Genomic DNA, 16,983 nt, shown 5'->3' with positions numbered 1-16,983 from the left:
ATTCACCCAGGGGCACCTGGGTGGCTCTGTCGGTTAAGCGTCTGACTTCGGCTCAGGTCATGATCTCACGGTTCATGGATTCGAGCCCTGCATCGGACTCTGTGCTGACAGCTTGGAGCCTGGAGCCTGCTTCAGATTCTGTGTCTCCATCTCTCCTCTGCCCCTTCCCTCACTCGCTCTCTGTCACTCTCTATCAAAAATAGATAAACATTAAAAAATTTTTAAAAATCATATTCAGTTTAGAAGAGAATTTCACATTGGTTTTTTTCTGGATCTTCAATATGATTACTATATCACAATTTTGTCTGCTTTGAACTATGACTCTAACACTGGACTTAGAGCTTGAGTGAAACAGGGATAGAATGTTTTAGGAAATGATCCACAGGGCCTAGACCCCTTGATAGGCACATTCTTTTCTTTCTTTCTTTTTTTTTAATGTTTATTTATTTTTGAGAGAGACACAGAGCGTGAGCAGGGGAGGGGCAGAGAGAGAGGGAAACACAGAATCAAAAGCAGGCTCCAGGCTCTGAGTTGTCAGCACAGAGCCCCATGCAGAGCTCAAACTCACGAACTGTGAGATCATGACCTAAGCCGAAGTCGGCCACTCAACCAACTGAGCCACCCAGGCGCCCCACTGATAGGCACATTCTTAAGCAACAGAATCACTTGACTGAACTTAAACAAAAAGCAAAACTGTCCAGATCACAGATGTAAAAATGCACCTCAGTAGATATAGCAAATTGTAACACTTAAACCATTGCAGACCTAGCGCCCCTGAAAGGACTTTTTCAATTTCTTCCAGCAGAAGCAGCCAGAGCCAGAAACTGGTGCTGGAGGCTGAATGGGAACCAACATTGAGAGTGAGAATCTCCCAGATGCAGTCAGGGTGGGAGTGGGGATGCTTCTGTGGGCTCCCCATCAGGTCCTCACGCTGAAGATGCCAGAAAGACACCTTGTGACACCAAACACCAGCAGCCCAGCACTGGGCCTTCAGAGACCCCGGCAGTCGCACCCTCCCTCCCTGTCTCAGCGCAGGTGGGGAGGGGGTCAGGCAGGTGGAAGAGGCCTGGGGAAGCCTAACAGCCCAGCTTCCTGCGGGTTCCGGACAGGTGGCTGCCACCAGGCCACGGAGACTTGTGCTACTATCTGTATCTTCCCTCTTTCTCTGTCTTCCCCCCACTGAAAGAAATTAGCCAGGCTTTTAAAATTAAACAAGAGTTTTAAGAGCATGTCTTAGTAAATAACAAGGAAGAAGTTTGAACAATTGCATGTCTCTCCAATCCAATTTGAAGTGAATGGAGGATTATTTGAAATGGAAAAGATAGGACCAAGTCCCGAGTGAAAGGAACAAGAAGGAAAAGAAGGAAAAGGAAAAGAGTAAGGCAAAATAACAGTGCTCCATTGGTAACTAGCTGTCAATTCTTTTTTTCTTTTTTTTTTAAGAACCTGAAAATGTCCCTTTTGAGAGATATTTTACAGTTTGGTTTCTGTCTTCTGGCATGGAGACTGGTATTTACCTTGAGGGCAAACAGCTTCTTTGATGTCCATGACTGCATTAATATATCTTTTTTTATGCAGAAGTAAGGCATTTTGTCTAAGCATGTGGCATACTGATTAGTAGATAGAAGGTGCTAAATAAACAATTTCTTGAATTAAAATGAAGAGTAAGCTTTTGGTTTAAGACTCCTTTGGGATTTTATTTGTGGTGGCTATATAAAGTGGTAATTGAAAAATGTAAAAAAATATATATATATACATATATACATATACATATATATATATATATGTATGTATACATATATACATATACATATATATATATATATATATATATATATATATATATGTATATTATCTACCTCAGAGTTGCCGGAAGGATAAACAAGCTAATGTTGCAGTCACTTAGTTCATCCTTGGCACACAGGAAGATCTCAAAGCGTTTATTACTTTTGTTGAGGTATTATCAGTAATGAACGCACATGGTACTTGTGTTTATATGTATGCGTTTTGGTTTCTACATGTATACATTCATATGTGTGCATATATTTTTAAATACTATCATATCGTGATTCATAGATATCTCTAAATTGACTTAAAATTATTCCTTCCTTCATTTTTGAAATTTAAATCATATATTTTTAAGACAGTGTACATTATTACTGCATAATGTGCTTTTCAGGGAATTTTTAAAGAGCTACCCTAATCTTTTATAGCTTTCAATATTTTAAAATCTGTCTTTAAAATGTGGGATTATCCCCTTGAGTCTATGAGAAAAAGCCCAGTTTCCAAAATTGAAAGAATGTGTGTCATTTCTATCTACAGCACTGGCACATGTGAATTTTACAGGACTGGGGAAGATTAACTAGGAACTCTGTACGATGTAAAGGCATCTCTGAGAAGCAGTTGGAGATGATACTTGACCTTTTGAGGCTTCTCAGGGGATTGAAGTTAAAGCAACTCCAGGTGGTCTTCAGAATCACTTGACATTTCCCATAAGTGATGGGCCAAACAAGAAAAAGCCAGAGAAAGTCAAGAGTTACAATAAAGTTCCATTTCACCAATTTATTGAATGTATTTATTTAAAGTATCTCTTTGGCTCCACAGTTACTATATCCAAAATGCCTGTCTATACTCATTGTAACAACCAATATGGTACTTGTATTTATCAAAGCTCATCCTCAGGTCTTTTCCTTTGTAATAGCCTCCCCCTCAGAACTCTCAGTCAATTTTAGAGTTTTGGCAACTACATCTGTGTTGATTACTTAAATCTGTGTTGCCAGTCCCAATATTTTTCCTGAATTCAAGATCCATATTTTTCACACCTGCTCTCGATCTCCATTTGGATAGCCTATCAGTACCCAAGACTCAGGTTCTCCATTTTCCAGGAGATAAATTAGCATCTACTGTTTGATGTGCTCCGTACTCAATGCTGTAGATACAAAGATGAAAAAAAAAACCAACAATGGAGCCACTTCCTGGGGGAGCTTGTGGTCTAAACCTCCATCAACAAACTCTCCCCCCCCCCCCAGTAAAAGGCCAAACAAACCTAATTCACAATAGGAGCTAGAAAGGCTTTCCCAGTACACAGTGGCAGTAAACTGCTTCCCCTGCTTTGTGAAGATTTTGCACCATACGCATACCCGTATTATACCAGCTAACACATTTCATCAGAGTTGTTTCTTTGTACCAAGGGTCAGCAAACCACATACCACAGGTCAAATCTAGCAGTGGACTAGATTTTGGAGGGTGAATAGATTACAAGTTGTTAGAAAACCTGATTTTTACTTACTGGCAAAAAAGCTGGCTTCTCTAAATGTATTGTTCCTGATAAAGAATATCACCACCATCTGAGATTGCCAAACTGAAAACATTGGATTCTCTCTAACATTGCAAATTATTTAAATAGGTTACTTGCCATGGCATGTAGACAGGGGCTAGTCCAGGCTTCGTATATTTGTAATTTATGTGATATGTGGACTTTAAGAATTTCCTGGGGTGCCTGGGTGGCTCAGTTGGTTGAACTTCCGATTTTGGCTCAGGTCATGATCTCACAGTTCATCGGTTTGAGCCCCGCATCAGGCTCTGTGCTGATAGCTCAGAGCCTGGAGCCTGCTTCGGATTCTGTGTCTCCCTCTCTCTCTGCCCCTCCCTGGCTTACATTCTGTCTCTCTCTCTCCCACTCAAAAATAAATAAAAACATTTAAAAAAAAGAACTTCCAGTTTCTGTGCATAATTCAGGTGAGGGTCTGTGACGTATAACTTTATGGTAAATCCTATGTCCACATGCTCCTTTCTATTTTCACTTCCTTCTTCTCTAGTTCAGACCATTATGCTTCATTTGCATGTCTGTTATTGCCTCCTATACTGATTTTCTGGGGCTGACATAACAAGTCACCACAAGTTGAGTGGCTTAAAACAGAATTTATTCTCTGTTAGTTAAGGAGGACGGAAGCTTGAAATCAAAGCGTCGGCAGGATTGGTTCCTTTTGGAGGCTCTGAGGGAGGAACCATCCCATGCCCTTCTCCTACTTCTGCTGGTTGTAGGCAATCCTTCACATTCTTCAGTTTATAGATACATTGTTCCAACCTGCTCCGTTTTCACATAACCTTCTTCTCTCTGTCTCTCTGTGTCTTCTCTTCTATAAGGACTCTGGTCATAGCATTTAGGGCCTACCATAAATCCCAGATGATTTCACTCTGAGATCCTTCACTAATACCATCATCTACATTTCCCATTCTGAGGTTCTGGGTACACATGATGTTCTTGTGAGACACCATTCAACCTATTACACATCTCAACTCATTTTCTACCTGGGTATTATTGTATCGCCAGAGTATCTTCATTATGTACAGTTCTAGACTGTAATTTTGGTGCTCAAGAATATTCATAAAATTACAAAACCTCCTAAAAGATGGCATAAACACTGTTCCTTGCTACTCAGTAGTAGTACTCCATGCTTTCTTTCTGGGTGTTTTCTTCTATATCTCTAAACTCTAGATAAACTAGCTTACTTCTTTTCTCAAAACAAACACTATGCTTTCCTACCCCCGCCCCCTGTCTTTTGGTCATTCTTCCCTTTAACTACAGTGCAATTCCTACCAAATAACTCCTGATGAAAAAGTATCTATTATTCTTTAAGCCCCCAAACATAGACAATTTAACTAACAAATTAATTTACTAATTATCCTCCACTCAGAAAATTTGTTGCCCCCTCAAATTCATATGGGATGTTATTTCTCCCTTCTTTGAATAATAACAGAACAATTCGTTTCTTTTACATAGATTTTTATTGCTTATAGACCACACATAGATCTTAATATTATTGAGGTCTAAATATTATTGAGGTCATTTGCATACGTGTAATTTGTATATGTGTAATTTTTCTTAGGTTAAGAGCTAGGTGAACACAATGCCTGTGTTTTGGTCATTTTATAATCCCTGCAGTAGTTAGCCTAGGGTTTTAAGAACAATGTAATACCACCACACAGAAATTATACTCTGAGGGATCATGCTGAACTCGTCACATATAGCTTTGAGATTTTGGGCTTAATTGTTAGTGGAGATCTACCTTCTTTTTTTGTTAATTTTTTTAATGTTTATTCATTTTTGAGAGACAAAGAGACACAGAGCGTGAGCAGGGGAGGAGCAGAGAGGGAGACACAGAATCCAAAGCAGGCTCCAGGCTATGAACTGTCAGCACAGAGCCCAATGCGGGGCCTGAACTCACTGACAGTGAGATCATGACCTGAGCTGAAGCCAGACGCTTAACCGATTGAGCCACCCAGGCACCCCTGGAGGTCTACCTTCTTGACAACTTTGTCTAGAATGACATTTTTAAAATCTTAGGATATTATAAAGACATATAAATTAATTACTGACAACACCCAATTCACATTATAGAGCTTGCTAAATGAGATTATGGTAGATCCTCAGATTTTTCCTGAGGCTTTATCTCCCTATACTCACCATGCAGTGATGTGTCCTTTTTAAGGGAATAGAAATTGCTATGAAATTGTGGTTGTTGTTCCAATTAAAGTTATCACATCCTTTCTTATAGGATATAGGAACTAAAGAGAAATAAATAATGCATACAATTGCCTTGCTCAAATATTTATCTCTCTAATCTACTTACAGAGATGTGTCCTTTAGTAAAAGAATGAATTTTGCCAGAGTATTGTCAATAGAATGAGTCCATTGGTTGAAGTTGTGGGTAGAGTTACATGATGGCCATAATTTCTCTCTGAGATACAAAACAAAAGTGGATAAGACACCCTCTCTATTTTGCGAGAGCAATAGCCAGATAGTCTCTGCCAATGCTTTGGTGCTCTCTCTGTAGTCGGCGCCTAATTACAAAGGAACAATGCCAGGTTGGGGTCTCAGGATTTTCAATAAATGAAATATTCTCTCATCACACATAGTGGTGAAAACAGTGGAGATTTTATTCAAATGCATTCTGTCCATTGAAACTGAAAGAATATAAAAGGGCAAATATAATCCTTTTGACAGGTGTATGTCCCTTAGTATCCTGGCACATTGCTTTCATTATAATTAAAAGATTCAAAGTATAAATTTATCCATAAAATAGAGTCACTCTAGTTTTGTCCTAATAAACAAACACAAATAAACTGTTAACGTAAGCATGAAATAATGTGTATAAGCGCAGTACATGTGTGTTGGAATGAATGTTTCACTCCTCAATGACAAAAGAAACGTAGGTAAAATACAAGCATTTTGGACATGATGCCACTTGAAAGCTTTTTCTACAAGGTTTATGATGTACCGTGGAACAGGAAGAGGCAAAGGCACTCTATTGTCTAGGGTTTGACAATAAAAGGTAAAGAAATTTCTCACATATATTGGATGTAGATCTTTAAAAAAACATGGTATTTGCTTTGCTGTGGCAAATATGTTTGATGGATTTCAGATATTATAGGAGAGGACCAACTACTGCCAACTACAGAGCTCATTCATCTACACTGTTTTCCTTACCAAAGGTCATGATTTCTTTCCTTTTCCCCCAAATCTACAAGGCTTTGTGATATTGACCTGAATACTTCTATGAAGAACTGTAAGTTGAATCACACAAAATTGGTTGAATAGAAGCAATTCCATGGGTCTTATCTCATTTGGGCTGTTGTCAGAGTAAAGAGCAATTTAATTGGAGAATAACAGGTGAGGAGGTGTCTAAAACAGTGCAAGGACAAAGGGATCCAACACCTCCAGCCACCAGGGCCATCTGAGAGGCATTTATTTGTTCTTCCCTCACAGTGAGCCATGGAGGCCAAGGAGACTAGAAAAACAGGTTGATCTCTTTGGTGAGTGCCAGAGATGTATAACAAGAGAGAAAAGCAAGGGGTCTGTCATACATGTCATATTTTCTGATCTCACCAAGAATCTGTGAGCTTTAATGCACTATTCAATAGCCCCTAACCATATATGAGCCAGGCCCTAGAGCCTAAGGGAGCCAGGGTGTGGCTCTGCCCCACTCTTCCCCCCATCCTTTCTGTGATTTATGGCCACTATATTGATAGGAAAATTGGGTTAAGAAGCAAAACTGACACTCAGAATCTAGTATCAGTCCTGAGTAAGAAGGATGTGGTGCAGGTAGCAATGACACCAACCCTATAGTTACTCAGAAAGTGAAAACACATAGGTATTTCACTGGGAAACCAAGTACTATTCAGATGTATTATGTCCATTACTCTTAATTGCTCTCAAGAGCTATCAGCAAGACTAGGCCATGGAGAATATTTATACTAACTACAAAAAAAATAGGGTTACATTTCTGCTGTGGGAGAAGAGACAGCTCTATATCTAATATGGATAGTTAGGACTCTAGACACAGATGTCCAGCCTGAGGTCCTAGACTATTGATTAGATCTGAGGTCCCGGATAGGTAATGAGGCAGACTTAGCAGTCGTTCATTCATGATACTTTATTCTGAAATTTTTCAGTACACTTTGAGGTAAGTATGTCTAACTCTAAGTGGACTTTTCTTTTGTCTTCTCAGGTTCTATTGAACCTCTTCAGTTAGTCCCATGCCAGTCTCATTTAAGAGAACTTATTTAAGAGACCCCTCATTTAAGAGAACCTATTAATAATTAAAATTCTGAGTCTGTGATTCCTCCAAGATTCTCCATAGTGTTAGCAAGTGTGGGAAATGTTCAGGATCTACTCACTCAACGTCTGTAAATGGCAGGCTTGGACTAGGAGACTCCTCATAGTTCCCATTTCACAGAATCTTCTATGTAATTGGGAAGTTGTAATAGCTGAGCTTTAAATGACCCTCTGGAAAGATATTATTTAATTAAACCCTGATTATGAAAAGAAGCCCAGTTATATTTGTATTCTCTTGATTTTCCCTAATTCATATCAGTGAGGGGATTATATATCATTATTCCACTTTGGTTTTGGTGAGAAGGTAAATTTTCCTCAGGAAAGCTCAACATGAAAAATTCCCACTAGAAGTTAATCCATGCTAGATACGCACAACTCCATTAGCTTTCCTTGTGTCTCCCATTCCTCATTCTCAAGACTGCATTACAGCCAAGGATTATCACTATTTAACATTTCATAATTACCATGTCATAAGTGTCTTTCTAATCAAAGTAAAAAATTTCTGTTTGTTTACATCAACAGTAAAACTTAGTCAAATAAACACCAAACCAAAGTTTGGCTGAAACCCACCAGTTACTTCCCTCTAGCAAGGAGGTACATGTATTGTTTCATGGACATAATGATGAAAACACTAATTTGAAAATAGCATCATATGCTAAATTTTAATGAAACTTTTGTTAGATTCTACTCACTGATACAGTTCTAATTTCTCAGAAGCTTTACAAATCAGGAAGATGTAATAGGAGGCATTTAATGACCCTCTTGAAATATATCTTTGATTTATACTCTGAAAATCTTTTCATATCATCACCAACAGTGTTTATTTTATTTACAACTAATCCAATTACAATGACAGGTTCAGAAAGAAAATCAAGATGATGAAGATAAGTCGGTCTCTGTCTTAGAGTCTTAGAGAATTTCTTGATGCTATCAATTAGATTTTCTACTTCTAATCAAATTCTTCTTATCCATACTCAAGGCCTTGAAAAGGCTTAAGTAAACCTATTTCAGATAGGAGACATTGGGTCTATTATATTTTTCCTGGTTGATAGTTACACATACCCATTTTACAAGGTACCTACTTATTTTAAAGCATATTGTGTTGGGGACATATAATTAAAAATAAAATCTTCTTCCAACCCACAAAGTGTCTCCACAAGGGAATAGAGAAAGAAAATACTTTTATTTATGAATAACTATCAAATCAGAATGTGACGTACAAAACAGACAGCCCATTAAGAGATCACAAAGATAGAAAGAATACTCATCCCCTCACATAGCCAAGCAGATATAATTCATTACATGCATGTTTTCAAGATAAACTGTAACTAGTCCTCAAATAAGAGGATTTGACAGTATCATTTTTCACACAAGTAGACCCTAACTTTACCTGGTAATTGGGGTGACCACCTGTGTAGCTAGTTGACTAGTAGAGGTAAAAGAAACTTCTCATACCTTCATAGCAGGAAGTAGTTTTCCAACTTGGTGCAAGACACCCACTAAAATTAAACTCCCACCCTCCCACAGAAACTGGAAAATAGTCCTGCAATCTCCCTTGCTGTTTACATTTCAAAGAGCTTGCTCCTAGGTCTTTGAGAATAGCATTGTTGGGTCATAAAGCTGACAAAAGTCCTGTCTAGATTTCCAAAGGTCCTGTCTAGATTTCAAAGAAATGAGAAGTACTTACAATTACATGTTTTCTAACTTAAACTTTCTCAGACTTTCTAACTTAACTTTCTTAGAAAGTTAGGGGGGTAGGAATAATCTCCTCTTTTATTTTCACAGGAAAGAATTAAGTCTTTTTAAATTTTTACTTGTCTGTACAGTCATTTCCATGGCATCCCATAATACGCAAACAGGAAAAGACATAGTTTTTATCAATTAATTGTAACTTAGTGTTTCCTTCAAAACTCCCCGGTTTTCCTTAAGTGCTACCAGAGTATGCCACTGCAAAAATAAACACAAAATAAACAAAAAAGAAGGACTGAAAGGCAAATGGGGTAGCATGATCCAGAAAAGACTTCTCCACAGTCTCATAGGCCTGGACTTTTTCCAGTTCCATCACCGAGAGTACCCTTGTACAAATCATTCAAAAGCATAAATGACAATAGATGCTGGAGAGGATGTGGAGAAACGGGAAGCCTCTTGCACTTTTGGTGGGAATGCAAACAGGTGCAGCCGCTCTGGAAGACAGTGTGGAGGTTCCTCAAAAAATTAAAAATAGATCTACCCTCTGACCCAGCAATAGCACTGCTAGGAATTTACCCAAGGGATACAGGAGTGCTGATGCATAGGGGGCACTTGTACCCCAATGTTTATAGCAGCCCTCTCAACAATAGCCAAATTATGGAAAGAGCCTAAATGTCCATCAGCTGATGAATGGATAAAGAAATTGTGGTTTATATATACAATGGAATACTACTTGGCAATGAGAAAGAATGAAATATGGCCTTTGGTAGCAACGTGGATGGAACTGGAGAGTGTTATGCTAAGTGAAATAAGTCATACAGGGAAAGATAGATACCATGTGTTTCCACTCTTATGTGGATCCTGAGATCCTTATGTGGAGGGGGAGAGGGAAAAAAGTTAGAGAGGGTGGGAGGCAAACCATAAGAGACTCTTAAAAACTGAGAATAAACTGAGGATTGATGGGGGTGTGTGAGGGAGGGGAGTGTGGGTGATGGGCATTGAGGTGGGCACCTGTTGGGATGAGTACTGGGTGTTGTATGGAAACCAATTTGACAATAAATTTCATAATAAATAAATAAATAAATAAATAAATAAATAAATAAATTTTTTTTAAAGAGCTATAAATGACATCCTTGATAAGATTATTTCTGACATTTGTCTCTTTGTCTTGCCCATAAATAGATTGTGCCCCCCATATAAACATCCATGTTAGCCTTCCTCTAGTATCTAAAGATGTTGGTGTGACCATCCTAACGTCTCAGTAAATATCTCGGAAATGTTTTCCTTTTCAATTTTCTTGCAAGGTATGATATATATATTTTTACTCTAAGAACACCAGGGGTTAGGCTTTCATAGTGGTACAGGCCCAAATCTCAGCACTTGGTTTTCATGTTTCTGACATATTTCTCTATTATCATTTGTGTATTTTCTTGTGGGTTATTGGGAAAAGAAAGCTCATGTTGCAACCAGGATACAGAAGAAGTAAAGAGGGAAAATTCAAAAGGTCAATGGAACATTGGGCAAGTGTTTTCATCAGAAAAAAAACAGACAATGGATCCTTTTAGCAAGGCCAGAGCTGTCAGTTTCTTGTGTAAAACATAAAGTAAAAGAATAATACTCTAGAGAAACAAATCTAATGGGAGAGAGGGAATAATAAGAACATGCCATTTGAAATGCTCCCTGAGGAAAAAATATAAATGCAAAGGTAAAAAAATTGATGTTCAAAGAGCCTTTTATAACTTTTATTTAAAAAGGTAAAAGTGAGAAACAATATGTCCACTTCAAGCTTGCTTCTGACAACACTTGAATAATAAAACACTTACTGAGAAACTACTGAGCACCAGGACACCTTCCTATGGTGGTCTAATTCACCTTGAAAATGAGGTCAAGTTACCTTGACAACTAGGCCCAGTGTTCCTCCAAAAGAGGTTCAGAAAGCCCATTGTTGTTTCTCATACCTTAAAGGTTGTTTAATTGAATATTGGAAAGCACCTCAAAACTCAAGCAATTTTGCTAGTGCAATGAATAAAGTTATAACAGACGACATGTAGCTAATTGTATTTTCCATGGTTTTAGGAAAAAGTGGAAATATGTTAATAGATGTCTAAGGTTGCAATTCTTCAAACTGAAGTCTAAATTATTTATTTACTGAAATACTTGAGCACTTGTGCTCCAAATATATACATTCCAGTTTCATATATATATATACATACATATATATGCATATATGTATGTATATATATATATGTAAAAGTCTAAGCTGTAAAAATAGTATCCTTAAAAAATTTATGATTAGAGTTGAAATTATGCGGAAACTATACATTTGAAAAATGAATAGAAAGAAACTGCATTGCCGTACTGTTGTAAATACTTCAGCCTGCTTAGTCTGGCAAGACTATGTGCCAAAGACTTTGTAAACATTCCCTTATTTAATTTTTTATAACATTTCTGAAACAGAGGCATTATTTTATCTATTTTACAGAAGCAGGAAACGTGGTTCAGTGAGGTTTGTCACACTTCATAAATTCTTAGATAAGTTTAAATAATGTGTGCTGACTACCCTGCCTCCTCACCAGATTCTCCTTACAGCGTGTCCTCTCAAGAAGACATTTTTTCTTTTAGGTCCTCTGTCACTTCAGGTTGCGCCATGCCGCCAGGGCTTTCTCAGGGGCCTCTCCTTCCAGCTAGACAACTCACCCAACCCCATGACTCCAGATGCCACCATTATTGATTCCTAGTCATTTTTCAGACCTGAAGCCAAGCATAATATCCCCAGGCAAGACTTCCCTAACTTGCAAGAGAGATTAGACCTCCCTTCCATCTTTCATTGTATGCTATGCTCTTCTTCAAACTATTTACCAAAATTTTCAATAACTCAATTAATATTTATTTATTTAATGTGTGACTATTCTGTGCTAGAATGTAAGTTCTATGAGGGCAGGGGCTCAATCTGTCTTGTTCACTGCTATATCCCGCTTATGTAGCACAGGACTTCGTACTGGCTGACAGAGTAAATAGAGGAATAAATAAATAGATAAATCTAAAATTCAATTGCAAAATTCAAAATTCTGACTTCAAAAATACCTTTAACCAATAAGCTGGGCTAACTGTGTGACTGACCTTCTAGAACAAAGCCACTTAGCTCATGTGGATCTAATGAGCACAAATCTAATTCTAGGATGAGTTCCAGTTGCTTCTGGGAGATTAAAGCATTAGAAACAAAACTTTGATTTCAAAATATCATTATGTTAATGATCACCAATATAAATAATGTCTTAATTTTTGGTGAGACAAAAACTACATTAAATTAGTGAATGCATTGTTGTTCATACAAGAAGGTGAAAGGGTCCGCATTCAGCACAGTGACAAACACTTCCAGCAGGGTTTCAACCTTCCATTTGAAAAACAAAACGAAACAAAACAAAACAAAACTTTAGATAACCAGAAAGGGTTATAATTCCTTATAATTATCTTTATTTTGTATAGTACAACAAATGCCAACTGTCTTATCGGTGCTCGTTTGCCAGTGTTGGAACAAGGGAATATATACTGTTCTGAGCACAGAAAGATTACATGTGACTCTGACCATTCAGGCCAATGTGGTTGCTTGTGGTTCCCATGAAACTAGTCTGTAGACAGACATTTACTGGATGCTACATCACAATTTAGTATTTGTTTGTGTGAATTATTGCCACTGCCATGTATCTGAAGACTAACAAAGGAACTAAAACAAAAGAAAAACACAGAAGTATACTTTTTATATATAATAAAGGCCAAATGTAAAGATTGATGTAAGGACACCTGGCTGGCTCAACTGGTAGAGGGTGTGACTCTTGATCTCAGAATCATGAGTTTGAGCCCCACGTTAGGCACAGAGATTATCTTAAAAAAAATTGATGTAAAGTCCATGGAATAATTTCAGCTGTTTCTGGCAGCACAGGGAAGCTCATCTAAAACAAAGGTTTTATCAGTTTCCGTTTGGAGGGAAACTTCTCAAAATATCTAGAGTATCAATACTATCCACCTAAATGTTTTAAAAATGCTGAAATATTTAAATAATATTAAAATGTTTAAAATATTAATGTTTAATATTTAATGTTAAAAATATTAAAACATTTAAATATTAAAATGTTTACAATATTATTAATGTTTATTGCATACCAGTTATAATACTGACATATGGCAAATATGTGACAGAAAAGAGTTGTTTTATTTTGTGTGTAATGTATATTTATAACATAGAGCTGTAGCTTATGTGACGTCTGTGGCATTTTTTAGTGTAGCCTCAAAAATCTAAATTCACACTTCAGTGTACTTGCTCTCCATGATATAGGACACTTAAGCTTTTTCTCCCTTAAGGTGAGCATGACTTTAAACTGTCAGTAGAGGGCGCTGGAGAGACACTGCGAGGGGAAGAGAGAGTCTCTTTCCAGGTTAGGATAAATGGTGTTTTGTTTTTTCTTCCTCTTGCCCCAGTTAGACAAAGGGTAGGTGTGTAAGAACATTTGGTGTTTATCTGCCCCATCTGTGCACCCAGAGAACACAGTCCTGTGGAAACCATGCAGCCCCAGTCTAGAGGTTGTTTTGGTTTGGTTTGAATTTTTCCACTTGCTTGGTAGCTGTAAATCAGCTTTAACTCAAGCAATCCAACAAATTTCACTCTTCAAACTAGGTGTGAACACTATCCTGGCAGTGGGTGGAATATATACTAAGTATGCCCATCTTTGGTACATTTCTTGAGCTCTAGGAGAAGGTGGAGGAGTCCTTTAGAAGGTACTCTTTCCATCTTTACAATTATGATTTTATCGTAGCTTAATAATTCTTAATATTGAACTTCCCCTGTTTCAATTACTGTGTGGCTCTGTTTCCTAACTGGACCAAGACCAATATATAGTCCATAGTCCAAACAATAGAATAAAGAACATTTTAAAAACTTGCAACATTCTTTACTTTAGAAATGATTACAATAGTTGATATAAATATATATAAATTAAAATAAATAGTTGATATAAACATATATATCAACTAAGTATATATTATATGTTATAATATATAATTTATTATTATATTAATAATAATATTAAATAATATACATTAATATAATTATATTAATTTTTTAATGTTTATTCATTTTTGAGAGACAGAGGGAGACAGAGCATGAGCGGGGAAGGGGCAGAGAGAAGGAGACACAGAATCTGAAGCAGGCTCCAGGCTCTGAGCTGTCAGCACAGAGCCCAATGTGGGGCTCCAACTCACAAAATGCAAGATCATGACCTGAGCTAAAGTCGGACGCTCAAATGACTGAGCAACCCTGGCACCCATAATATAATTATATTATAATATATAAATATAATATATATTCTATATATTCTATAAATATATGTACTTAGTCATGTTAGTTCCTTGATCAAAAATCCAGTTCAGGATTATTAACTTTTTAAATAAAAACATTAACCACATCATGGTCATATGCTTTATTTCACTGCATCACAGAGAAAAGCTGTGGTTTTATATATAAATAGATATGTCATATTTTTCCACTGTGAGAATTCTATTATTTAGAGGCAATTATAAAAACTACCCCTGTCACGTAAATAGTGACCTTTGTAAATATGCACATATTAAAAATATTAAGATTCAATTTCTGAATCTGTAGCCTTCAGTTGTTATTCTTATCAAAGACTAAGAAGAAAGAATAGCACAAGTATCTTCTTATAAGTTATTTAAAAAGGTAAAAAGGTAAAAATTTAAAAATTTTTATTAAAATTTTATTAGAACAACTGATATACAGTGCATTTAATTATTAGAGTGACATAATTGCCTGTGTATTAACGATCATACAGAGTTGTTCTCCTCTAACCAATATCAGACTCGGTAGTGGCAGAAAGAGTTTAGGGTGGATACAAGTGGGACACTAAAAGCCAACACTGAGATAAAATCAGTTCTTGCAAATTGAACAAGAATCGAGTGATGGGAATCTAGCCAGACAGGCAAAGCTTTTTATCTGGAGAATACAATGGTGGGTACTAAACAGTAATGGATCGTGACAGGTGGACAGGCAGGCAGGCCATCACACTAGTCTCCAGGAATACCAGAAAAACTGTGGGGTTAGGTGTTAAGTAACTTAAAACTAAGTTAAGGCAGCTAAGTACTAAAGCAAAGATTCTAGACAGGATTACAGAGATGCCAAAGAAATTGGAGAGAAATAGCATAATTCCCACTTTAGGGCTAAAATTTTCATGACAAGATTAGAATATAGAATCTCTAAGAACAGAGTGGGACTAAAATCCTGCGTGCATAGGGGAAATGTGCAGGAAATCCAAACCAAAACTCAGGCATGAGATTAAACAAGGTAGAGAGACTCAGTTACTTGATACAGACTATTGGATGGCTTCATCTCAAAAATCAAACTTGGAAGAAGAGACCACAAGAGAGGAGTGGAGTTATCAAAAAGTTACCTCAGTATGGATATTCTGATCTGCTGGATTGGAACTTTTAAATTTCTCTGAATAAAGTCTTCATCTCGGGCTTGGATTCACTCTAGCTCAGAAAGCAGATGATGTTAAATGCTTCTAGTTCTAGTTATAAGGGATGCCAGTGTGAACAGGAGTAGAACTAGGTAGGACGTTAAGTCTTCATCACAGAAATAATGTATTTCTATTTTTTAAATGAATGTTTACATGTAAAAAAATTAGAGAGAAGATATCTAAAAAATTAACCTTAAAGAAATACATTGGATAATAGTTATAGTAAAGTATATGCTCTAATAATGGGAGTAAAAGCTGTTTGGGTTCCACTAGTTGGAACCCAAAGCTGTTGGTACCACTAGTTCCTAAGATTTTAGTTGTAAACAAGCAGTAGGATGATAAAAATCTCTTGGCATAATTAAAACTGGGTAAACCAGAATAGGTGTGTTCCCCAAACAGTTTGCCAAATATCTTTTCAAGTCTATTATAGCTACTGAACAAATGGATTGGTATGAATAGATATGTCCTTAATGAGCACATCATTAAGAGGTTGATATGTCTTCTCATTTACTGGTAACTTCTCCAATTCATCTACAGTCTCCAGAATATCTATTACCTTTCCAAATACTGTGTATTTCATGTCCAAATGTAACTTCTTGGCATAGGTGAAGAACTGAGATCCACTGGTATTTGAGAGATTATTAGCCATAGATACCACACCTCTAACATTGTGCTTAAGAGTCACTATATTCGTCCTCAAATTTCTTGCCCCAGGTACTGTTACTTCCTCTTCCTGCACCTGTCAGATCTCCAGTTTCAACCATAAAATCCTTGATATTTCTATGAAATATACAGCCATTGTAGTAATTACTGGCACTAAGAGCCGAAAATTTCTCACATATTTGGGTGTCCTCTCACAGAAAACTTCTATTTTAGTATCACTTACATCTCTATGCAATGTCACTGACATTTTTCTTCTTGATGGTTTCAGGAAGTACTGTTGCTAATTTCTCACTGTCTTAACAAGAGAAGTTAGAAAATGAGTCTCACTTTGGTTAGCACAGCTGTTTTTAAAACAGAAAAGATGTAATCGCAGATGCCCGTGATTCGAAATTAGTGTCTTAGGGGCTCCCCTGCATTTTGATTTTGAAGTCCACTAAAAATTAGAATTCACCTATGTTTATTATCTTCATATGTGGGAAGAGCCTC

General features: G+C 37.0%; 1 pseudogene; it reads right to left on the bottom strand.

The window, feature by feature from the left end:
• Positions 1-16,264: 16,264 nt before the first annotated feature.
• LOC109265804 (peptidyl-prolyl cis-trans isomerase-like 3) lies at positions 16,265-16,744 on the bottom strand (annotated as a pseudogene).
• Between the last annotated feature and the right edge of the window lie 239 nt (positions 16,745-16,983).

The sequence above is a fragment of the Panthera pardus genome, unplaced genomic scaffold (assembly GCF_024362965.1).
Source record: "Panthera pardus isolate Hobbes unplaced genomic scaffold, ASM2436296v1 HiC_scaffold_1, whole genome shotgun sequence".
NCBI lineage: Eukaryota > Metazoa > Chordata > Mammalia > Carnivora > Felidae > Panthera > Panthera pardus.
This window is presented reverse-complemented; position numbering and strand designations above follow the sequence as displayed.